Source organism: Heterodontus francisci, chromosome 10 (genome assembly GCF_036365525.1).
Source record: "Heterodontus francisci isolate sHetFra1 chromosome 10, sHetFra1.hap1, whole genome shotgun sequence".
In the NCBI taxonomy this organism is placed as follows: Eukaryota; Metazoa; Chordata; class Chondrichthyes; order Heterodontiformes; family Heterodontidae; genus Heterodontus; species Heterodontus francisci.
Window position 1 is genome coordinate 96,812,069 of NC_090380.1, and position 25,439 is coordinate 96,837,507.

Genomic DNA, 25,439 nt, shown 5'->3' on the forward strand with positions numbered 1-25,439 from the left:
CTTGAGACTGTAGTGGTGGACTGCCTTTTCCAGTGATTATTTTTTAACAAAGTGGTTTTCTAGACCATTACACAGTGATTGCACTTCAAAAGTGCATTTGCTGTAAAACACTTTGTGCTTTCCTTAGGTCTTGAAAGGGGCTGTATAAATGCAAGTCTTCCTTTATTTCTTTCGGTCATTCTTTTTATTCTATTTTACAAAATCAATCACTAACTGTAGGACTGGAATCACATGTAGGTCAGATCAGGTAGGGCTGGATAGATCAGTGGTGACAGGGTCATTTTTCTGAAGGAAGGTAGTGGGGCAGTTGGGTTCTTGTAACAATCCAACAGCTTTCATGGCCATCTTTTCTGGTACCAGAAATTTAATTCAGTTCAATTTCATAATTCACCATATTGTCATTTGAAATCATAATCTTTGGAGTTGCTAGTTCAGTACCATAACCAATACATTACTGTGTAGATTGCAAAAAAAATTGTATTAATATCTTTTCTTGTTCTGTTAAGGAGTCAGTTTGGGTCACATATTGTGCAAGTTTGATTATTGCTTCTTGCTTCTTGTTTTGTTACTTCTGGTTTGACATTTGTCCCTATATTGTTACTTTCTCATAACTAGTTCTTGGGATGTTGATGATGTTGGTAAGGCTGCATTTATTGCCCATCCCAGCAAATAAATCTGACCAGGTGATCATCAGTGAGGTGATATGTTCAATGGAGGAAGGTGGTGGGTGTACCACAAATTCTCCAGTAAGCGACATACTGCAATGGGAGCTGGACGCGTTCATTGTTAATCCTAGGCATGCTCATCCATACCCAGCAGGCTTTGGTTCATAGGAGAGTCAGTCTTCTTCTGAAAACTGCCAACTAGCTGTAATCACAAGAAAAGTGCTGTGGGAAAAAGCAAAAGAAAAAGGTTGTTCTTCTCCATCACCACTGTACATTGAAATAATGACCCATCGCCAGTATTCTGTTGGCAGCTGTGCTATACCAAGGGCACTGGCAACAGTAAGGAGAAAGTGAGAAGTCCAGCTGATTGGCCCAATCATTAGCCTATGGAAGGTGCCGAACACCTGTTTTAAGCAGCTGCCTCGAGCACCTGGAAAATGCCTGGACCCAATATTGGGTCGCACGTATTTTAGGCATCCTTGGCGAGCAGAGAGTTGATTCCTGAAACTTTATTGCACCCATTTTATTTGCAGATGTTGGAGAGGCTACGGGCAGCAGAGTCTTAGACAAAAAGAAGTTAACGCAATATTGTGCATGAAGGACTGCCCAGGAAAACACTGGAGTAATCGAATCTGGAGATGACAAAGGCATGAATTAAGTGGGTGATTTTTTTTAAAATTCTTTCATGGGATGTGGGGATCACTGGTAAGGCCAGCATTTGTGGCCCATCCCTAATTGCCCTTGACAACTGAGTGGCTTACTAAGCCATTTCAGAGGGTATTTAAGAGTCAACCACATTGCTGTGGGTCTGCAGTCACATATAGGTCAGACCAGGTAAGGACAGCAGATTTCCTTCCCTAAAGGACATTAGTGAATCAGATGGGTTTTTATGACAATCAATGATAGTTTCATGGCCCCATTATAGAAGCTAGCTTTCGATTCCAGATTTTTATTAAAATTAAGTATTAATTGATTGAATTTAAATACCACTAGCTGCCCTGATGGGATGTCACCCCAAACATCCAGGGCATTAGCCTGGTCTCTGGAGTACAAGTTCAATGACATTACCACTACACCACCATCGCCCCCTGTTGATAAGTAGAGTTAGACGGGGAGATGGGTACTGTTTTTGAAGGTGGATGTATGTGGTCTTTGTTATATGAGGTCAGAAGCTCAACTCAGGGTTGAATAGGATGCTGAGATTGCAGACAGTCTGGTTCAGCCAGAGACACTGACCTGGGAGGGGTATGCAGTAATTTACAAGAATACAGAGTTTGTGAGGCTGAAGGTAGGGATGGAAATTGAATTGGAGAGATTCAAACTTAAGACAGCTTTGCTTCTGTTCGCCAGCTACTCAGAATTTATATTCAGTCTACTCTGCACATCCGCGTGGCATCCTAGTGATGGCCCATTGTAACACAACGCTATCTTCTGGCTCGTTGTTAGGATATTGCTCTATCCTGGGTGTGTTCAGTAATGACTCTAGTAGCTGCATGGCAGTTATATTTCTGCTTAGCTACCGCTCTTACAGTGCTGACTTTGTTTGCATTAGAGTGCGATAGTGGAAGTTTGGTAACTGAGGAAGTTCAATGAGGAGGGAGTGAGGAGCTCCTTTCATTTCCTACCTGTCCTCAGAGTGAGGGGAGCCGAGAGCTTCCAAAGAGCACAGCTGACTGGGAGAAGACTCAGAGGGCGGAGTTCCGGACCGGTAAGTATAAAAAACTTACCTCTGGTTAAAAAAAAAACTGAAAGTGACATCACAGGAAAGATGTGACCTGATTGGCTGGTAGGGAATTTTTACTGAATTTGAAAATAAAACATTGATTAAAATTGATTAAAACCCTAATTAACTAATTAATAAGTAGAGTAACTAAACCAGAGGGAGGAGATTACTGTATTTAGTTCGCATTTAATATTTATAGTAGGAATCCAGCACTAGGGACCATATAGTTAATTATAACAATTTAGTAAGGATTTAATAAGTATTTATTTTAAATTAATTTATTAATTAGTGCTAGAAATGTCAGTTAGAGGGGTAAAGTGCTTCACCTGTGAGATGTGGGAGGTCCGTGACGCTTCCAGCGTTCCGGACGACTACATCTGCAGGAAGTGTACCCAGTTGCAGCTCCTCACAGACCGCATGGATCGGTTGGAGCAGCAACTGAATGCACTTAGGAGCATTCAGGTGGCAGAAAGCGTCATAGACAGGAGTTTTAGAGAAGTGGTTACACCCAAGGTGCAGGCAGATAGATGGGAGACGGCTAGAAGGGGCAGGCTGTCAGTGCAGGAATCCCCTGTGGCTATCCCCCTCTCTAACAAGTATACTGTTTTGGATACTATTGGGGGGGATGGCCTATCAGGGGAAAACAGCAGCAGCCAGAGCAGTGGCACCACGGCTGGCTCTGTTGTTCAGCAGGGAGGGACAAAGCGCAGAAGAGCAATAGTTATAGGGGACTCTATAGTCAGGGGCACAGATAGGCGCTTCTGTGGACGTGAAAGTGACTCCAGGATGGTATGTTGCCTCCCTGGTGCCAGGGTCAAGGATGTCTCTGAACGGACAGGGATATTCTGAAGGGGGAGGGTGAACAGCCAGAGGTTGTGGTACACATCGGTACCAACGACATAGGCAGGAAGAGTGACGTGGTCCTGCAAGGGGAGTTTAGGGAGTTAGGTAGAAAATTAAAAGACAGGACCTCTAGGGTTGTAATCTCGGGATTACTCCCTGTGCCACGTGCCAGTGAGGCTAGAAATAGAAAGATAGTGTAGCTAAACACGTGGCTGAACAGCTGGTGTAGAAGGGAGGGTTTCCGATATCTGGACCATTGGGATCTCTTCAAGGACAGATGGGACCTATACAAGAAGGACGGGTTGCATCTAAACTGGAGGGGCACAAATATCCTGTCTGCGAGGTTTGCTAGCATCACACGGGAAGGTTTAAACTAGTGTGGCAGGGGGGTGGGAACCAGAGCAGTAGGACAGCAAGTGAAATAAATGAGGGGGAACTAGTAAATAAGGCCAGTAAGACGAAGAGGAAGAGCAGGCAGGGAGATGTTGCGGAGCACAGCGGGACTGGTGGTCTGAAGTGCATTTGTTTCAATGTGAGAAGTATAACAGGTAAGGCAGATGAACTTAGAGCTTGGATTAGTACTTGGAACTATGATGTTGTTGCTATTAGAGACTTGGTTGAGGGAAGGACAGGATTGGCAGCTAAATGTTCCAGGATGTAGAAGCTTCAGGCGGAATAGAGGGGGATGTAAAAGGGGTGGGGGAGTTGCATTACTGGTTAAGGAGAATATCACAGCTGAAGAGAGAGGACATATGGATGAAAATGGAATAGTGTAGGTCATATGGTTTCACAGGTCGGCGCAACATCGAGGGCCGAAGGGCCTGTATTGCGCTGTAATGTTCTACTACTTCTACACCTCGGAGAGGTCGTGCAGCGAGGCAATATGGGTGGAGCTCAGGAATAGGAAGGGTGCTGTCACTATGTTGGGGGGTTTCTATACACCTCCCAACAGCCAGCGGGAGGTAGAGGAGCAGATATGTAGACAGATTTTGGAAAGATGTAAAGGTAACAGGGTTGGAGTGGTGGGTGATTTTAACTTCCCCTATATTGACTGGGACTAACTTAGTGCTAGGGGCTTGGATGGGGCAGAATGTGTAAGGAGCATCCAGGAGGGCTTCTTGAAACAATATGTAGATGGTCCAACTAGGGATGGGGCCATACTGGACCTGGTATTGGGGAATGAGCCCGGCCAGGTGGTCAAAGTTTAAGTAGGGGAGCATTTCGGGAACAGTGACCATAATTCCATAAGTTTTAAGGTACTTGTGGATAAGGATAAGAGTAGTCCTCGGATGAAGGTGCTAAATTGGTGGAAGGCTAATTATAATAATATTAGACAGGAACTGAAGAATTTAGATTGGGGGCGGCTGTTTGAGGGTAAATCAACATCTGACATGTGGGAGTCTTTCAAATGTCAGTTGATTAGAATCCAGGACCAGCATGTTCCTGTGAGGAAGAAGGATAAGTTTGGCAAGTTTCGGGAGCCTTGGATATTGTGAGCCCAGTCAAAAAGAAAAAGGAAGCATTTGTAAGGGCTGGAAGGCTAGGAACAGACGAATCCCTTGAAGAATATAAAGACAGTAGGAAGGAACTTAAGCAAGGAGTCAGGAGGGCTAAAAGGGGTCATGAAAAGTCATTGGCAAACAGGATTGAGGAAAATCCCAAGGCTTTTTATACGTATATAAAGAGCAAGAGGGTAACCAGGGAAAGGGTTGGCCCACTCAAGGACAGAGAAGGGAATCTATGTGTGGAGCCAGAGGAAATGGGCGAGATACTAAATGAGTACTTTGCATCAGTATTCACCAAAGAGAAGGACTTGGTGGATGATGAGCCTAGGGAAGGGAGTGCACATAGTCTCAGTCATCTCATTATCAAAAAGGAGGAGATGTTGGGTGTCTTGCAAAGCATTAAGGTAGATAAGTCCCCAGGACCTGATGGGATCTACCCCAGAACACTGAGGGAGGCAAGGGAAGAAATTGCTGGGGCCTTGACAGAAATCTTTGCATCCTCATTGGCTACAGGTGAGGTCCCAGAGGACTGGAGAATAACCAATGTTGTTCCTTTGTTTAAGAAGGGTAGCAAGGATAATCCAGGAAATTATAGGCCAATGAGTCTTACGTCAATGGTAGGGAAATTATTAGATAGGATTCTTCGGGACAGGATTTACTCCCATTTGGAAACAAACAAACTTATTAGCGAGAGGCAGCATGGTTTTGTAAAGGGGAGGTCGTGTCTCTCTAATATGATTGAGTTTTTTGAGGAAGTGACGAAGATGATTGATGAAGGAAGGGCAGTGGACGTTGTCTATATGGACTTCAGTAAATCCTTTGACAAGGTCCCTCATGGCAGACTGGTACAAAAGGTGAAGTCACACGGGATCAGAGGTGAGCTGGCAAGATGGATACAGAACTGGCTCGGTCATAGAAGACAGAGGTTAGCAGTGGGAAGGGTGCTTTTCTGAATGGAGGGCTGTGACTAGTCGTGTTCCACAGGGATCTGTGCGGGAACCTTTGCTGTTTGTAGTATATATAAATGATTTGGAGGAAAATGTAGCTGGTCTGATTAGTAGGTTTGCGGAGGACACAAAGGTTGGAGGAGTTGCGAATAGTGATGAGGATTGTCAGGATACAGCAGGATGTGGATCGGTTGGAGACTTGGGTGGAGAAATGGCAGATGGAGTTTAATCCGGACAAATGTGAGGTAATGTATTTTGGAAGGTCTAATGCAGGTGGGAAGTATACAGTAAATGGCAGAACCCTTAGGAGTATTGACAGGCAGAGACATCTGGGCGTACAGGTCCACAGGTCACTGAAAGTGGCAATGCAGGTGGATAAGGTAATCAAGAAGGCATATGCATGCTTGCCTTCATCGGTCGGGGAATAGAGTATAAAAATTGGCAAGTCATGCTGCAGCTGTACAGAACTTTAATTCGGCCACACTTAGAATATTGCGTGCAATTCTGGTCGCCACACTACCAGAAGGACGTGGAGGGTTTGGAGAGGGTTCAGAAAAGGTTTACCAGGATGTTGCCTGGTCTGGAGAGCATTAGATTTGAGGAGAGGTTGGATAAACTCGGACTGTTTTCACTGGAACGATGGAGGTGGAGGGGCGACATGATAGAGGTTTACAAAGTTATGAGTGGCATGGACAGAGTGGATAGTCAGAAGCTTTTTCCCAGAGTGGAAGAGTTAGTTACTCGGGGACATAGGTTTAAGGTGAGAGGGGCAAAGTTTAGAGGGGATATGCGATGCAAATTCTTTACACAGAGGGTGATGAGTGTCTGGAACTTGCTGCCGGGGGAGGTGGTGGAAGCAGGTACGATAGCGACATTTAAGAGGCATCTTGACAAATACATGAATAGGATGGGAATAGAAGGATACGGTCCCCGGAAGTGCAGAAGGTTTTAGTTTAGGCAGGTATCAAGATCGGCGCAGGCTTGGAGGGCCGAATGGTCTTTGTTTGTTCTTTGTTGCCTGGCTGAATGTGGGTCCAACAACACTCAAGAACCTCAACACCATCCAGGACAAAGCAGCCCACTTGACTCATACCCCAGCCTCCACCTTAAACATTCACTCCCTACACCACCAATGCACAGAGACAGCAGTATATACCATCCACAAGATGCACTTCATCAACTCACCACGCCTCCTTCAATAGCATCTTCCAAACCCATGACCTCTAACACCTAGAAAGACAAGGGCAGCAGACGCATGGGAATACCACCACCTGCAAATTGCCCTCCAAGCCACACATAATCCTGACTTGGAAATATATCGCCGTTCCTTCACTGTCGCTGGATCAAAATCCTGGAACTCTCTCCCTAACAGCACTGTGGGTGTACCCGCACCAGATGGACTGCAACAGTTCAAGAAGGCGACTCGTTATCACCTTCTTAAGGGTAATTAGGGATAGACAAGAAATGCTGGCCTTGCCAATGACGCCCACATCCCATGAAAGAATAAAAACAATCTGATTGAAGGGTTCAGATATAATCACAAACTATGGTCAAGTGGTTTGTAATTACCTTAACTACAAAATTAAATTGCTATGAAATTACTTCCTGATGTATGTTAGTATTTAAGTAATGTGTCTATACTTTTTAAAGTTTCAAAGAGGGGTGCTTCCTGTCAGTGTAGGTGACTGTCAGCACAGTGAATCCACACAGAAGGATGACTAATTTTAATGTCATTACTGCAGATTTATCTTCACTTACTTTGGATTTCATTGCCCAGTATATGTTTGAAACCTTTCTCATGAACCTTTTGCATAACCTCAAATGAATCTTTTACGTATTTACAATTTTGGACCTTAAATTACATCCTTCACCATGTATTCACTTTTGTTTCCAAACTTTCACCACATGGGCAGAACAGTGTGACACAGATGCCAGTTTTAACTCCCTTCCTGTTGTCCGTACTCGTCCCTTGATGAAGAGCTGGTTCAACTAATCCTGCTATCTGATAAGTTTTGCCATTCATTAACCTTACAACCAAAAATTTCAAGATGATTTCTGGCACTGGTCACTGGAGCAGACATTGCCACACTTTAAAGAAGAGGTTTATTCCCACTGCTTAAAGGTTCAGTCAAAAAAAAATCTATTTCTGGGCCCCGGGTTCCTAGGCCTGGGACGGCTCTGGAGAACTATAAGCCGGACAGGCTCCCTGGAATTTAGGGTGGCACCCAGCTCTGCTGGATCTCCCCAACCTGTGTCTGGAAGAGAAATTCTACCAGAAGTGAGGCCAGATGCTTCTCCCAGTAACCTGCTCCTCTGTGCTAATATCAGAAGAAGTGGCAGGAGTGTTGGGATGACACTAGACACCAGCAATGGCAGAGCCATCGGTTACCCTAAGCAAAGTGAGACTTCATAATTGCAATTCTTTTTGTCAGTTTCTTCAATCAGTGTAACTACCCGTACCCTCATCAGAATGACAAAATGCCACAATGGAACACCAGGGCCTCGCAGGCAAATGTCTAGGGAATGTGAAAAATGGCTCAGGCACCCACCCAGAGGTTTGGAACCAGAGTCAGGGCTGGGGCTGCCTGACACTTAGATGTCCCACTGCAGGTCTGGTAGTGGACTGGGCCTGTGAGTATTTCATTAGGCTGCATATAGTGACACCAATCTAATTCAGCCAATCCGATTCACTCCACGTGATATCAAGAAATGGCTGAAGGCACTGGATACTGCAAATGCTATGGGCCCTGACAACATTCCAGCAATAGTACTGAAGACCTGTGCTCCAGAACTGGCTGCGCCCCGAGCCAAGCTGTTCCAGTACAGCTACAACACTGGCATCTACCCGGCAATGTGGAAAATTGCCCAGGTATGTCCTGTACACAAAAAGCAGGACAAGTCCACCCCACCCAATTACCACCCCATCAGTCTGCTCTCGATCATCAGAAAAATGATGGAAGGAGTCGTCGACAGTGCTATCAAGTGGCACTTGTTCAGCAACAACCTGCTCAGTGATGCTCAGTTTGGGTTCCACCAGGGCTACTCAGCTCCTGGCCTCATTACAGCCTTTGTCCAAACATGGAAAAAAGAGCTGAACTCCAGAGGTGAAGTGAGAGTCACTGCCCTTGACAACAAGGCAGCATTTGACCAAGTATGGGATCAAGGGGCATGAGCAAAACTTGAGTCAATGGGAATCAGGGGGAAAACTCTTCGCCGGTTGGAGTCATACCTCGTACAAAGGAAGATGGTTGTTGTTGTTGGAGGTCAACCATCTCAGGCCCAGGACATCACTGCAGGAGCTCCTCAGGGTAGTGTCCTAGGTCCAACCATTTTCAGCTAATTCATGAATGGCCTTCCCTCCATCATAAGGTTAGAAGTTGGGATATTCGCTGATGATTACACAATGTTCAGCACCATCCACAACTCCCCAGATACTGAAGCAGCCCGTGTCCAGATGCAGCAAGAACTGGACAATATCCAGTTGGGCTGATAAGTGGCAAGTAACATTCATGCCACACAAGTGCCAGGCAATGACCAGCTCAAACAAGAGAGAATCCAACCATCTCCCCTTGATGTTCAATGGCATTACCATCGCTGGATCCCCCACTATCAACATCCTGGGAGTCACTATTGACCAGAAACTGAACTGGACCAGCCTCAGAGGCTGGGAATTCTGTGATGAGTAACTCACCTCCTGATTCTCGAATGCCTGTCCACCATCTACAAGTCACAAATCAGGAGTGTGATGGAATACTCTCCACTTGCCTACATGGGTACAGCTCCAACAATATTCAAGAGGCTCGATGCCATCCAGGACAAAGCAGCCTGCTTGATTGGCACCCCATTCACTACCTTCAACATTCACTCCCTTCACCACCGACGCGAACAGTGGCAGCAGTATGTACCATATACAAGATGCACTGCAGCAACTCACCAAGACACCTTTGACAGCACCTTCCAAACCCCAACCTCTACCACCTAAAAGGACAAAGGCAGCAGATGTATGGGAACACCACTATTTGCACTATTTCCAAGCCACACACCATCCTGACTTGGAACTATATCACCATTCCTTACTGTCGCTGAATCAAAATCCTGGAATGCCCTTCCTAACATCACTGTTGGTGTACCTAGATCCCAAGGACTGCAGCAGTTCAAGAAGGTGGCTCACCACTACCTTCTCAAGGGCAATTAGGGATGGGCAATAAATGCTGGCCAAGCCAGTGACACCCACATCCCATGAACAAATGAAAAAAAAAGCCCTGGCCAGAATGGAAATGGTTGGGTAATTCTCCCATCAATATTAATTTCGTCATATGAACATTGATTTTAAACTGTTGCTGGAGGGAAGAGATGACTTGTTTAAAGAGATCAGCAGTGGTTGGAAAACATTTGCATACTCCGAGACAATACCTGGAGACAATAGAATGGCTCCCTGATTCAATTAACCCAAATGGATTTTGATCACCAGACATTGAATGTGTAAGAATGCCAGCATTCCAGGGTGTCTGCTATGATGGAGAACCCACAAACGCAGGAGTTTGTTAAAACAGCTAGTCACATGACTAACCTGCTGGTCCAGATTTTTGTTTGAACTGCTCACAGCACAATTTGGGTCAGATTGCAACTGAACTTGGAAGAAGAGAGTCTCTCTCCTGGCTAGCTGTCTCTTGCTCTCTCATGAATTTCCAGATCCACTGAAGACACTTAAACCTTAAGGGAGAAGACTCCTACATCGAAACAAGTTTGAAAGCGTCTACTGGGCCCCAATGAAACAGCAAGATTTAACTGCAATCAGACTCTACATTGAACTCAAAGAGCAGTAAATAAACCCTAGCTATTGCTTTAAACTTTTCCCCTTTATTCTTTCTACTTTTCTGTCTCTATCTGCATGTGTGTTTATCACGTATGCATGCTAATGTGGTCGCATCGCGTATTTGTAGTCATTTTTACCAAATTAGAGTTAACGTTAACAAACTTACACCTTTCTTGTTTAAATCTAAGAAAACCTGTCTGGTTGATTTCTTTGCCTTACAATTGGAAAGCAGTGAACAAGGATTCACTGAGGGGGAGCTAAAAAACGCGTTTTAAAAATTAAACCCTGTTACGGTCAAATGAGGCAAAGGCTGACAGGGAACCCTTTTCTCACCTGGCTGTAACACATTCATTACATAATTGAGCACTTTACTGAGCGCCACATCCCTACAAGTTTCTTCACTAATTTCTCTGGCAGACACTGAAATGTCATTTGTCCATGTAAAGTAATTCACAGATAACTCATTTGCTAAGAATGAATCAGATTCACTGGAAATCAATAAAGAATGTTTGCATTTACATGACCTGCTAACTTATGATATTTAATATTGTACTGAAGGGCCATCAAAGTCAATGCCTATCTCTGAAACCATGCTGCCACTGAGATGGTACTCCCTTCTTTTAACCAAATATGATTGTAAGGGCTTCGTGGTCAGTTAACAAAGTGAATTTCCTACCTTATAGGTATTTATGGAACTTTGTAACACCATATATGATTGCTAATGCCTCTTTCTCAACTTGTGAGTAATTTTGCTCTGACTTCGTTAAAGTACGTGAAGCATATGCTACAGTCTTCTCCACCTAGTTTTCCATAATGTGAAATAACACCACATCTAACCCCTGTGGTGAGGCATCACATGCTAAAGCCAATGGTTTCTTGGGATCATAGGGGGTCAAAGCCGCATCACTAATCAGTATTTTCTTCACTTCAAATGCTTCCTGACACTCCACAGACCATTCCCAATCTATCCCATTTTCAGCAGTTGATACAATGGAGCAAATGTATTAGCTAAATTTGGGATGAACTTCGAATAATGCACAACAATTCCTATGATGTTCTAAGTCCTTCACCATGAAGCGACACTTGTGCTTTTTAGCTTTGATGTTATACTCTTGAACTCAATCTAGGGCTTTGTTCAACTTTACAATGTCCTCTTTCTCTGCCTTACTACTAATTAAAATGCCATCAAAGAAGCAGCACACTCCTTTCATTCCACTTAGTACCTGATCCATGATGCTCTGGAACACTTCAGGAGCAGTAGACATCACAAATGGTAACCTTTTGTACTGGTACAACCCTTTGTGTGTATGAATGGTAAGCAATTAGTTGCTCTTGTCAGGAGATGGTGGTGTATTGGTAATGCCACTGAGTCAGTAATCCAAAGGCCAAGGCAAATGCCCTGGAACATAGATTCAAATCCCACCATGGCAGCTGGTGGAATTTAAATTTGGTTAATTTAAAAAATCTGGAATTAAAAGTTAGTCTCAGTAATGGTGCCATGAATATCTCATTGATTGTTGTGAAAACCCATCTAGCTCACTAATGTCCTTTAGGGAAGGAAATCTGCCATCCTTCATTAGTCTGGTCTACATGTGACTCCAGACCCATCTGAAATGACCTAGCAAGCCACTCAGTTGTCAAGGGCAAATAGGGATGGGCAATAAATGCTGGACTTGCCAGAGATGCACACATCCCATGAAAGAATAAAAAAACTCTTATCTTACTGAATGCCTTCCCCTTTTCTAAATCAGAAAACGCATCATCACCAGTAGGCAGTGGATAAGTATCAGTTTCAATAACTTTATTTACTCTTTGTTTATAATCTCCACAAATCCGAATGGACTGGTCTGCTTTTTGAACTATCACAATGGGTGCAGCCCATTCACTGCTCTTCACATTCTTCATTGCCCCTGTTCTTTCTAATCTATCCAGCTCTTTACTTACTGCTTCTAGCTGTGCATAAGGCACTGGCCTAGCTTTGCAAAATGTCAGCTGTACATTGTCCTTTATCTTGACTTCAGCCTTGTGATGCCTAATTTTATCATTTGGTTCTCCTTGCTCAAAGACCAGCTTGTGCTCTCTTAGGATTTCCTCATTGTCAGACATACTGTTACTGATCCCTATTGTAAATAACTCAGCCCCAGTTTAACTGTATTTTCTTAAGCCAATTCCTTCCCATCAGGGAGACTTTGTTCCCTCCTATTACTATCAATGGCAAGTAATGGGGTGGAATACAATGATGCATCCAAACACTAACTTCACCTAATATTTAAATACTGTTTTTGGAATAACTCGTTTCGCACCAGTTTTGCAGAAAGAAATGTGACTTAGGAACTCCCTATACTCCCCTTCCATGATAACAGACACTGCTACCATTGTGTCAATGATGAAAGTAAGTTGTGAATCTCTGACTTTCATTTTTATTGGAATTATATCTTCAGCCCTTTTATTCTCATCTTCCATGTGCTGTTTTTCTTGCTCTCTGACTGAGTACAACTCTTGATCTTCCTGCTTGATAACACCAACTTCTGTTTCCATGACTATCATATGCACATTTGAGGCTCCTAAACTAGCTTTAGGTCTACCACAACCTCGATCTGATTCATTGTTGAAATCTGGAGCTTTACCACAACGTGGAACATTACTGCTTTCTCTACTTGTGCATGCCATCCAGATATGACCAACATCCCCACAGGGAATTTGACTGGAAATGGGGGAATTTAGATGGTTGGGGGCAACCATGGCAATGGTAGCATCTAAATTTCTGACTGAGTCTGTGAACTTGGCTGCCATGGCCTGGTTCCCGTTGAAATCTGGTGGACCTCCCCTGCCAGCTTAGGAAAAGAACTTTCTCACAATTTGCAATGATCTCCTTCTGCATTTCCATTGCTGTAGCATCATTGCAGGCCTCCATCCATGTTAGCTTATTGCCTTTAATCAAAAGCTTGGCCTGGATCTTACTGTCCTTTAGACCTCTAACGAATGTGTCTGTAAGGTTGACTTCTAAGTTCACACCATACTCACAGTGACAAGAGAGTTTCTTTACTTCGAGGATATTATCTGCAACAGTCTCACTTGGCAACTGCTTCCTTTCACAGAATGCAATTCTCACTGCATTTCAATCTTAGTCATGCCATAATATGAGTCCAAAATCTGATTAATTTCAGAATAGTCCATAATACTGGGGTCTCATGAGCAACATTGGTTAGACACCACCTCAAAAGAATCTGGCCCTATCATAGTGAGGAAAACACTTACTTTATATTCATCTTCTATTTCATTTCCTTTGAGCCCAATGGGTAACCTTCGTTCGTAATTACACCAGTCCTCTTTGTTCGGGTTGAATTCCGCCATTGTCCCTAAATATGTCTTCAGTGTCATTTTTATTACTTATGTACCATGCTGACTCATTGAGTTGCTGACCACGATGGGCACACACACGGAGCAATCTTTCAAATCGCCCCAAACTTCCTCAAAATCAACTTTGGGAGGTCCAAAAAATGTGTCACAATATTCTTCAGACTATAATTTCTCAAAGGAAATTTAAAAACGAATTCAATCCCATCCTCACCACCATCTTTCTGTTGTGTATTGCACTGAGTGAGACTAACATGTGGGTCGGGATTTAACCCTGGGCGGACGGGAGCTGGCCACCGACTGAAATGTCGGTGGCGAACTCGCTTCCGCTTTGCCTGGGGATCCGACCCTTATTTTGCGGGTCGCCGGGCTTTAATTGGTGTGAGGTGGGACTTACACCCTCTTGAGGCAGGAAGTCCCACCTAACAGAGCTGCGAGCCTATCAATGGGCTGGCTGTTAACTGTCCCAGCAGCGCCACCGGGAGCGGTGGCCACTGCTGGGACTACAGCCCAGCTTGAAGAAGAAGATGGTAAGGAAGGCCAGAACAAAGGAAAGTTTTGGTTGCCTCGTCGGGGATAATCGGGCAGGCCCTGGCGAGGCAAGGGTGGTCGATTGGAGGGACATGTTGGGTGTTGGGGGTGGTAGGGGCAGCGAGGGCAGCCCTCTATTGGGCACAGGGTGCCCGATCATGAGGGCCCCCCCACCGGGCTGTCAGAGAGCCACCAGCTTTTGTCAGGAGGCTTCTCTTGGGCCTCGGCCGCTCGACTAGCCACGGGTAAAATCTCCGTGGAAGGGGGCGAAGGCACTTAAATGGCCATTAAGTGGCCATTTAAGGACTTGTTTGGCCCGGGGCGGGCAGGCCGTTTTTCGCTGCCACCACCCTACATAAAATAGTGGTGGAGCAAGGAACGGGTCGGGAAGGGCTCCTGGAGCCTCCCGCTCCATTTTATACCACCACCACGCCACCATCCCGCTCTTTGGGGCCATGGAAGCACAGCAAGCAGCCATTATTGAACAAATTTTAATTACACCTTCCCAACAGAGAGGGCAACAGCAAGGCCACTGTAACAAAATGCTCAGCTATTTCAATATATTACAGTTTTGTTCTTGAGTTCTGTTTGATGTAGCACATAGAGATTCTGTTTAAAAAGACTCTTTGCTGTCAAATGAACTCTGTTTCCTGCAAGTCCTGCCCCACTTTTAACTCATTGGCTCACACGTTGTTGTCAATACTCCCTCTGATTTCATTTTGATTGCTGATGAAATCAATTGGGAGGAGCTACCAAGCTGAACAGCATGAGGCAACTGAATTAACATCAGCATAGTCTTTTGTAGATGCTTCTTTGGTCTGGGTTTTGCAATTCTGGGTGTTTATTCAGTTCCCTCATACAGCCAGGTTCAATAACTTCTCCCTGTCAGTTTGGCTGATTGAGTCATTATGTTTATCATTTACGCATAAGTATTTTAAATGCCATAGAAACAAAAAAAAAGATACTTATACTTCCTTTGTGACCGATCATCCTTGATTTTTCTCCTCAGTTTTATCCCCTCCTGAAGGTGCTGATCATGCTGACAGAGGCTACCTTTACCTCACACCTGTTGACCATAGTTGTTGTGAGAGCCTAAAGTGGAAGGGCTGGCAGACACCCCAATGGGGCTCAATGACTTTGTACGATAGTAAATCAACAACCCCATGTCACATCTCCCCCAGTTTTCAATGGAAAAAATAAATAGAGATGTCACACACACACACACACACACACACACACACACACACACACACACACACACACACACACACACACACACACACACACACACAAACACACACACACACACTCTTTCCAACATGAGTCATTGGATAGCAGTCAGGAATAGGAGAACGAAAGATTTTTCCTTCTTCCTACCAAAAGGCATTAAGGGCAATTATCATACTCCTACCAGCAGCCAAACAAAGATCAGCTACCTCAGCACAGATGTGGGATCAACCATGGGATCTGTGCATCCATATTAGGCAATGTCAATACCAATTCACTCCTCAGGAGAACCTAAGACTGTTTAACTGCACCTTATACAACAACCATCACAGTTTTAGAAATTATAAGCACTTCCATGTATTGCTGGCATGGAAATATGTACTGAAGCTATCTTACAATGTAATACGTTTCTGTCTTTGGTTCAGCACCAGGGAACCTGATGACACTCCTTAAAGGAATGCTGTTTTTTTATTCAACACCTTCCTTTGAAACCTGTGTGATATTAAACCTATATACACTTCCTTTATTAATCTTGACAGCTTTTAATGGCACTACACAAAAGGCATCTCTGCACCTATAACACTGCATGGACTGCCAGTGAAAGAAACCAGGTGCTATGTCCCATTTACCTACAGCAGACAGCCCTGGGGCTGCACGTTCATTTTCATAATGCAGATGTTGAAAGTCAGGAGCCTGTCAGGAGCATACCCAAATGACTCGAGGCATTTTGCTTGAATAAGTAAAAGATCTGAGCGCTAACTCCTTTAATGTAATGTGAGAGCAGCGAGAGTACATTATCTTTTTGATGTAATAAATAAGGACCCTGAGCAGAATTAATGGATGTGCGCTGAATATAATTCAAACTGTGAGTGGGAAGAGAAAAATGTACAGGTGTGATATCTGACAGTAAAGACATCTAAAGATATGGACAACACCCTGACTGCTCCAGAATGAGTGCACTTGTTGTCCGCACCTCAAGACAAAAGTATACAGCTATAGAAAGCGTTAGTATTCCAAAGAAAGCCATAGGTCATTGAGAGTTTATGCTTTACAAGTTAGAAACATCTGCTTATGTCATGTGTTAATGTTGCTGGTTATAGAGCAGTCTGGTGACGACTGTGTGATTGTGTGTCCATGCATGTACATACGACTTAGTCTTTCTTTCTTCTTTGGCCTCCTTGTCTTGAGAGACAATGGGTAAGCGCCTGGAGGTGGTCAGTGGTTTGTGAAGCAGCGCCTGGAGTGGCTATAAAGGCCAATTCTAGAGTGGCAGACTCTTCCACAGGTGCTGCAGATAAAATTGGTTGACAGGGCTGTTACGCAGTTGGCTCTCTCCTTGCGCTTCTGACTTTTTTCCTGCCAACTGCTAAGTCTCTTCGACTCGCCACGCTTTAGCCCCGTCTTTATGGCTGCCCGCCAGCTCTGGCGATCGCTGGCAACTGACTCCCACGACTTGTGATCAATGTCACAGGCCTTCATGTCGCATTTGCAGATGTCTTTAAAGCAGAGACAAGGACGGCCGGTGGGTCTGATACCAGTGACGAGCTCGCTGTACAATGTGTCCTTGGGGATCCTGCCATCTTCCATGCGGCTCACATGGCCAAGCCATCTCAAGCGCCGCTGGCTCAGTAGGGAAACATTAACTCTGTTTTTCACTCCACAGATACTACCTGACCCGTTGAGTATTTCCAGCATTTTATGTTTTTGTTTCAGCGTGCGCAGTATTTTGCTTTTGCCCTTCTGTTCTTTCAGGTGCTTACCTAGCTTCCTCTTAAATACATCTAGGTTATTCACCTCAACCACAACCTGTGGTAGCGATTTCCACACTCTAACCACTCCCTGGGTAAAGAAGTTTCTCCTGAATTCTTCATTGCATTTATCTTATATTTATGACCTTTATAGAGTGCAATATGTCTTATTTTAAATTAGTTGGAAAGGTAATTGAAATGGAACAAGAGTCAATTTATGCATTTCTAGAGAGAGAAGGGATTGAGCAATGGGATCACAGGCCCAAATAAATTTACAGCACAGAGTACGGCCATTCCATGCTCCAACATGGGCGGCACAGTGGCACAGTGGTTAGCACCGCAGCCTCACAGCTCCAGCGACCCGGGTTCAATTCAGGGTACTGCCTCTGTGGAGTTTGCAAGTTCTCCCTGTGTCTGCGTGGGTTTCCTCTGGGTGCTCCGGTTTCCTCCCACAGCCAAAAAGACTTGCAGGTTGATAGGTAAATTGGCCATTATAAATTGCCCCTAGTATAGGTAGGTGGTAGGGGAATATAGGGACAGGTGAGGATGTGGTAGGAATATGGGATTAGTGTAGGATTAGTATAAATGGGTGGTTAATGGTCGGCACAGACTCGGTGGGCCGAAGGGCCTGTTTCAGTGCTGTATGTCTAAATCTAAAATCTAAAAAAAAACAGCCCTCTATGTAAAGAACCTTCTCCCAATCACTCCCCTCACTCTCAAACCACAGACGGTGAGAGGGTGGTGGGTGCGGTTGATTGCTCAAAACTGGGAATATTTGTCAGACATAATGACCCTTTCCTGTCCTACATAGCTTTTATTAAAAACCAGTTTGAAAGATTTTAAAATTTGAATTTCTAATAATATTATAAACACCACAATTTCAAAACCAGCCCAAAACTATGTTTACAGATTTTTTTTAAAATGTACCAGACTCAACTTTCACCGTTGTATTTGATATTCCTGATTGAACCTTTCCTTTCAGTCAGCAGCATCAGTGTAGACCAATTGTTTTGTGAACAACTGTTTCTGTGTTTTACGCCAGAGACTCCAGACTGTCACCAGTTCCACATCTGTTAAGAAACTTTTGGCTCTGACTAAAAATGTCTTCCTCCCACCTATTTGAGTTAGAACTTTTATCTGGGTGCTGTCTTCACCTGTGTATGCCAGAACACCAGGGTGTGCCAGGACTAAACTTGCTCCAGGTGCGATTTTCCCCAGTTTTGTAGTTTTATTTTCCCCAGTTTTGGTAAGTGGGATAGTCCAAAGCAGTTTCTGCTACCCTCTGACTGGTGACGTCAAATCCCCCAATTTTCCACCTTTCCTCTGCTCCAGGTACCAAACTACTTCTGGGGTATAGTTCCACAGCCTCTGACCATTCTTTCATAAGATGGGCATCGCTGGCTAGGTCAGAATTTATTGCCCGTCCCTAATTACCCTTGAGAAGATGGCGGTGAGCTGCCTTCTTGAACCGCTGCAGTCCATGTGGTGTAGGTACACCTATAGTGCCGTTAGGAAGGCAGTTCCAGGATTTTGACCCAACGACAGTGAAGGAACGGCGATATAGTACCGAGTTAGGATGGTGTGTCACTTGGAAGGGAACTTGCAGGTGGTGGTGTTCCCATGCATCTGCTGACCTTGTCCTTCTAGGTGGTAGAGGTTGCAGGTTTAGAAGGTGCTGTCGAAGGAGCCTTGGTGCATTGTTGCAGTGCATCTTGTATATGGTATACACTGCTGCCACTGTGCAGTGGTGGTAGAGGGAGTGAATATTGAAGTTGGTGGATGGGGTGTCAATCAAGCGAGTTGCTTTGTCCTGGATGGTGTCGAGCTTCTTGAGTGTTGTTGGAGCTGCACTCCTACAGGCAAGTGGAGAGTATTCCATCACGCTCCTGACTTGTACCTTGTAGATGGTGGACAGACTTTGGAAAGTCAGGAGGTGGGTTACTCACTGCAGAATTCCCAGACTCTGACCTGCTCTTGTAGGCACAGTATTTATATGGCGGGTCCGGTTCAGTTTCTGGTCAATGATAACCCCTAGGGTGTTGATAGTGAGGGGGGGGGAGGTTCAGTGATGGTAATGCTATTGAATGTCAAGGGACGATGGTTGGATTCTCTCTTGTTGGTTATTCAAGTTATTCATTGTATGCCAGCTCAGAAGGTGTATATTGATGAGAAATTCAACCTAGGGGGCATTCCAGCAAGCAAAATCCTGTCATCACCCTATTCCCACTCGTATGTACTTTTCATTGGGTACCACTGATCAGAATCAGGTAGAATTGGGTTACTTGACACCGATTACAGATCAAATCTGCAACCTTCAAATTGTACTGAATGGTACATTTGCCAAATGAGCCCATTACAACAGTCTCTCTGTGCAGCATTAAGTGAATGTTGTCCTTCCATAAAGCATAAAACCTTTAATAGGGTTGTAAAGAGAAAAAAACATGCAGTCATTTGATCACAGATGTGATGGTGCCACATCAAACATGCCTGCGACTAAAAAATTAAGTTGACATCAAAGCCATGACTTTGAGATGTTGAAATGATGAGTTTGTGCACATCTGAGTCTATAGCACGACGGAAAGCCCCACTGAACCTTGCAGTACAAGTTCCACCCTCTGTTCCGAATGGGCCACAGGCACAGCAACAGCTTCTCCAGAGACAGTGGCCTATAACACACTTGGCTGGAGACCAGAAAATCCAGCATAGAATCAGCTCTTAAAGAGCCAGAGCTTGTCATACAAAGGGGAAATTGTGGTGATGACATAAAAGTTGACTCTATGTTCACAATGTCACTGCTGGCAAAATCTAGGCTGACACTGCAGTGTGCGACTGAGTGAGTACTGTCGGAACTCCTGTCTTTCGGATGAGATGTTAAACCGAGGCCCTGTTGGACGTGAAAGATCCCGCGACCCTATTTCGAAGAAGAGCAGGGGTGTTCTGGCCAATATTTATCCCTCAATCGACATCACAAAAACAGATTACCTGGCCATTATCATATTGCTGTTGGTGTGAGCTTGTTGTGCGCAAATTGGTCGCTGCATTTCTTCCATTACAATTCAAAAGTACTTCATTAGCTGTAAAGCACTTTGAGATGCCCTGAGGTTGTGATAAGCACTATATAAATGCAAGTCTTTTTTTTCCCTCCCTTTGATGTTGAAGAGGTAAAATTCCTGCTGCAGGAGCTGCATCAAAGGAAGGGCATGAACAGACCATGTTTGGGCTGAACGCCACTATTCAGTCTAAGCAGAGATGTAAGCTGCATGTGGGGATCTCACTGACCAGGTCAACACAGTCATCCAGATTCATCGGGGGTGAAATTTGTTTCTGACAGTAGCACAAGGCAGGCGATAACGAATCAGCAATGCGAATAGCAAATCAGACTGTGACGGTAGAAGAAGCTGTTGATTTGCTGTTGCCTATTTCACACTGTCATCCATGATAAAATTCTCCCCTCCCCATGCATGTGTTTGCAAATGAGGAAGGTTTTTGCTCATATCAGAAGTGAGGTAGTTTGAGTGCGCTTGTTAACTCTTGTAAAAATCCAACTTGAGAACTGCCACACTCTTTACCTGGCACCACTGCCCCCAGTCTTTTGGACACACCCGTTCATTGTGCCTAAAATGTATGACGCACTCTCCTAAAAGGTGCAGGTGGTAGCTGAGGATCAACACACAGATGCTGAGGTGCCCAGGCCAAGGTTTTCCTCTATTGTTCGGAGGTTTCTTAGTGGGAACAGCAGCCGTAGATGAGGACAATGAGAGGGTTGTGCTATGAGGAGAGTTTGAATAGAATGGGCCAATAATCTCTGGAGTTTAGAAAGACAAGAAGTGATCTCATTGAAACATATAAAATTCTTAGAGGACTTGCTAAGGAAGATGCTGAAAGGCTGTTTCTCATGATTGCTGAATCTAGAACTCGGAGTCGTAGTCTCAGGATAAAGAGGCAGCCATTTAGGACTGATTCGAGAATAAATTTCTTCGCTTAGAGATTGTGAATCTTTGGAATTCATACCCCAGAGAGCTGTGGATGCTCAGAGTATATTCAAAGCAGAGACTGAAAGACTTTTGGACACTATGGGATCAAGGACTATGAGATATGGCGGAAAAGTGGAGTTGATGTTGGAGATCAGCCATGAACTTATTGAATGACAGAGTTGGCTCCAGGGCCTGTTCAGGCTACTCTTGCTCCTATTTCTTATGTTTTTACATTCTGGGATTGTCCTGCTGTTCTAAGAGCCGTCCAATTACTGCATCATCTCCAAATTAATGCGGGCACCAAAGAATGCTGCACAATGAAGGTATCATGGCTGGTTACTGGATAACAGTTCTGGTTTCCATATTTTAAAAAGGATATAGTTACTGGATGTGGTGCAAAAAATATTTATTAGAATGATTTCAGAACTTAGAAATTATAGCCATCAGGCTGAGTCTCTTTTCTCTAGAAAAAAGAAGCTGAAGGTTGCCCTGATCGAGAACTTTAAGGTTATTAAAATGTTTGATAGGGTAGATGAGGAGAAAACTTTTCCACTTGTAGGGGCGACCAAAACTAGGCCATAAGTATAAGATAGATGTGACTAAATCTAATAGAAAATTCAGGAGACACCTCTTTACCCAGAGAGTGGTTAGAAGTAGTTGAGGTGAATAGCATAGATGCCTTGAATAGGAAAATAAATAAATATGAGGGAGAAAAGAATAGAAAGATATGCTGATAGTGTTGGATGAAGAGGGATGGCAGGAGACTCATGTGGAACATAAACACCGGCATTGAACTGAATAGCATGTTTCAGTGCTGGAAATACTAAGCAGCTCTATGCAAAAACATGTACTCTCAAATCAGATACAGCACGTGCTGCAACACATTCAACAGGCAACATCTCATTATGTTAATGTGGTCAACACTGGCTAGTCTTAAAGAAAGGCTTGATGCAACATCCAAGCAGGTGTCTCCAGGTTGAACCAAAACAGAAACCAAATGAGTCCTTCAGAAGCATTTTAGTGCTACCTGAAGATTCTGGCTAGGACTTTGTATCAGAATTCCCAGCGGGACGTTGCGGCCATGCTGCTATCTTTATTGAGCTTACAGAGTTTGCTGTCCCAGGGAGATGGTGAGGTGACAACAATCAATTAGCAGAGCTATACTACAAACCATCAGCAAACATTCCATTTCCATGACATTCTGTTACAGAGTGCAGGAATATCCAGAACAGACTGACAGACCACTGTGTAAGTGAACTGAGCCTCACAAAGGATGAACTGGCATTGAGTCAGTATGTTAGACACTGATTCAACATGCTGAATCAGCACTGACATCTGTCTGCTTCGCCTGGCCCTGCTAGACTGGATGGCACCACGGATCTGCTCCAATCCATCCTCAATGGCCTCATGCACCTGTTGTAGGCCGTTTTGAAGAGATCTCTCAGTGCTACTGTGTTGCAGCTTAAATAAATCTGGGGCACAATCTAGGTGCTGTCATCCTCCTGATTCTAAGCCTGAAGGATCTGCCAGCAATGAGCCTCCAGCGACTAAAGCCTTGATTTTAACCCCTCGCACCCGATATGAACAAGCCGTTCGGAGAAAGGGTTTAAAATATCGGCAGCATGACACACACAAGAGTCATGCCATACATTGCAGCATTTTAACAAGTGCACCTCAGTTGAGGGACTCAATTGATATTCAAAATTCAGGGTCTGATGATGTAATTCAAGCCCAGACTGCATTTTAACTGGCAGCAGCAACATTGACGGCCTGGTACCAGTCGCACTAAGGAAACCTGACACTGAGGATCACCAAGATCAGAAGAGGGCAAAGAAGGTAAAATGATTTTATATTTTTAAATGCTTCCTTGGGGGCCAGGAGGAGCAGGAACTCTCTGTCGGGCTCCATAAGGAATCCTTGGGCCTCCCTGCCCTGGGCTTCCTACGATCGCCTAAGTTCCCCCTTCACTTTCTTTGCTGGGACTTTTCCTGCAGTTCTCCAACCAGAGCCTCCTGCAGCACTCGCCTGATTCCCATCCGTCTGCCTTATGTCATTGACATCAGGTTCAGGAAGATATTGGGCCTGATCTGTTTAATTGAGGCCTGGGAGTTAAAATGGTCTAGGTCTCACGTTCCTCTTTGTTTTTGTCCCTGCAGATTAAAGGCTCAGGGACAAATGGGCAGGTGTTACTCTTCATACGGTGAGATTTTTCTCCTCTGGAAAGGTAGTGGGATTCACATAAATACACTTTTTTTCTGAATTCCCTTTTGCAAAATGTGTTCAAGATTAAAATGAATGGAAACCACACTTGATTTTCAGTGTTCTCTTTGTTATTGTGTAAATGAGCCGGATGTAATTTGATCATGGTGCATTTTGTTTTTGATTCCAAGCTAAAAATGCATGCTTAGGCCCTGGGAAAATCATGGGAAAGTGACCTAGTGCAATTTTCCAGCCTGTGCTTGGACCTGAATTTTCCTCTGATGCCTCAGAACTGGAGTGCTGTTACTGCTGACGGCCATGCACAGGCCCTGCAACACCACAGGGCTGGAGCAATCAGAGAGATCAGTAACATATCGGAAGAGAGGGCCAGGGTAGGAGGTCTATGCCATGACCACAGATAATTCTCCTTAGAAAAGATGGGAGATTGTTATCGATTTGGATACCTCACCCTACATCAGACCAGTCTTAAAGCAAACAGGGTTAATAGGATTCGGAAATAAAATAATATTCTCAATTTTATAATTCTGGTCCTCGTGTTCAAATCTCTTCATGGCCTTGCTTAGTCCACCTCCTTACACTCAGTCTGATTATGCTCCTGTGAAGCACCTTGGTACATTTTACTACATTAAAGGCACTATATAAATGCAAGTTATCATCTCAATATTTATGCTCCCTCATGATACCAATACAATGTTCATGAGGGCAGTTTAAACAGGTTGGAATGGGAAAATCAGCATTCAGCAGTGAACCACAAAAGCAATGTACTTTGAATTCCATTTGTTTTGTGTCTGTGCTAGGTTAGGGAAAGTGTTGCCCTCAGTGTTATTACTCCCCTTAGAATCCCCAGTTTTACAGCTCGCAGTTACGTGTAACAAAGTGCAATTGTTATAATAATTGTAACAATGTAAACCAATCACAGCCAAAAATTAAACATCATGTGATTCATGTAAAATCACTGATCTGCATCTCTAGTTTCATGATGGTTTTACTGCTGGGCAGTAAAATTCAGCTATACAACAAATGTAACCCTCCCAGAGTGAACCCAGCAGCAACCTGCACACCAATAAACACTTAGGGCTTTGGCCTTTGTGTTTATCCAGTGTGGTGGAGCCATTTATTGTCTGGACAATCCGGCATTCCTAGATTTAATATTTGACTATATTCTCAAAACAAAATCTGGAAGAATTCTGTCGGATTAAAGAAACACAGGGAAGAATTTTAACACAGCAACATAGGATGTCCTAAGATTGGGAAAGGCACTATCTAAATGTCAATCATTCCTTTCTCTCTTTCTTACATTGCCAGTGACTATACTTCAAAAGTAATTTTCTGGCTGTAAAGTGCTGTGGGACTTCCTGAGGTTATGAAAGACACTATATAAATGTAAGTCTTTTCTTTCTTTCTAAATGTATCTTTTTTCTTTTATCAAATTGTCTGCATCTAAAAACAAGCAGCCACTTGCAAACCTTTCTGTCTATAGCTGTCTACCATTTGTATGTTAACTGAATGGCAGGCACCCCTTGCTATTAGCAAAAGGCAGGGTATGGTGGTACATGACAAGAATAGCAATGTGAGTGCAGTCATTGCTGCCCTTTACTGACCGCATTCCATATTGGGCCTACCTATTCAACTGCAGCTGCATGGCACCATTGAATGGCATTGACGCCAAGAAGAGAGAAAAAACTCGCTATTATATTGTGCCTTTTACCACCTTGGGAAGCCCTAAAGCGTTTTACAGCCAAAGAAGTACTTTTGAAGCGTAGTTACTGTTGTAATGAAGGGAAAAGCGACAGCCCGTTTATGCACAGCAAGACCCCATAAACAGGTGCTCCATGAAGGCTGCAATTGAGGTATGTTGTAGAAATTCATTTTGCATGTAATCC

The 25,439-nt window shown here is 44.1% G+C and overlaps 1 long non-coding RNA gene across 1 annotated transcript in view; it reads right to left on the bottom strand.

The window, feature by feature from the left end:
- Positions 1-406: 406 nt before the first annotated feature.
- LOC137374242 (uncharacterized) overlaps positions 407-25,439 on the bottom strand; it is a 50,576-nt gene continuing 25,543 nt past the window's right edge. Inside the window, exon 3 of the long non-coding RNA XR_010975773.1 lies at positions 407-887. This is a non-coding gene — a long non-coding RNA (uncharacterized lncRNA). The remainder of the gene's footprint in view (positions 888-25,439) is intronic.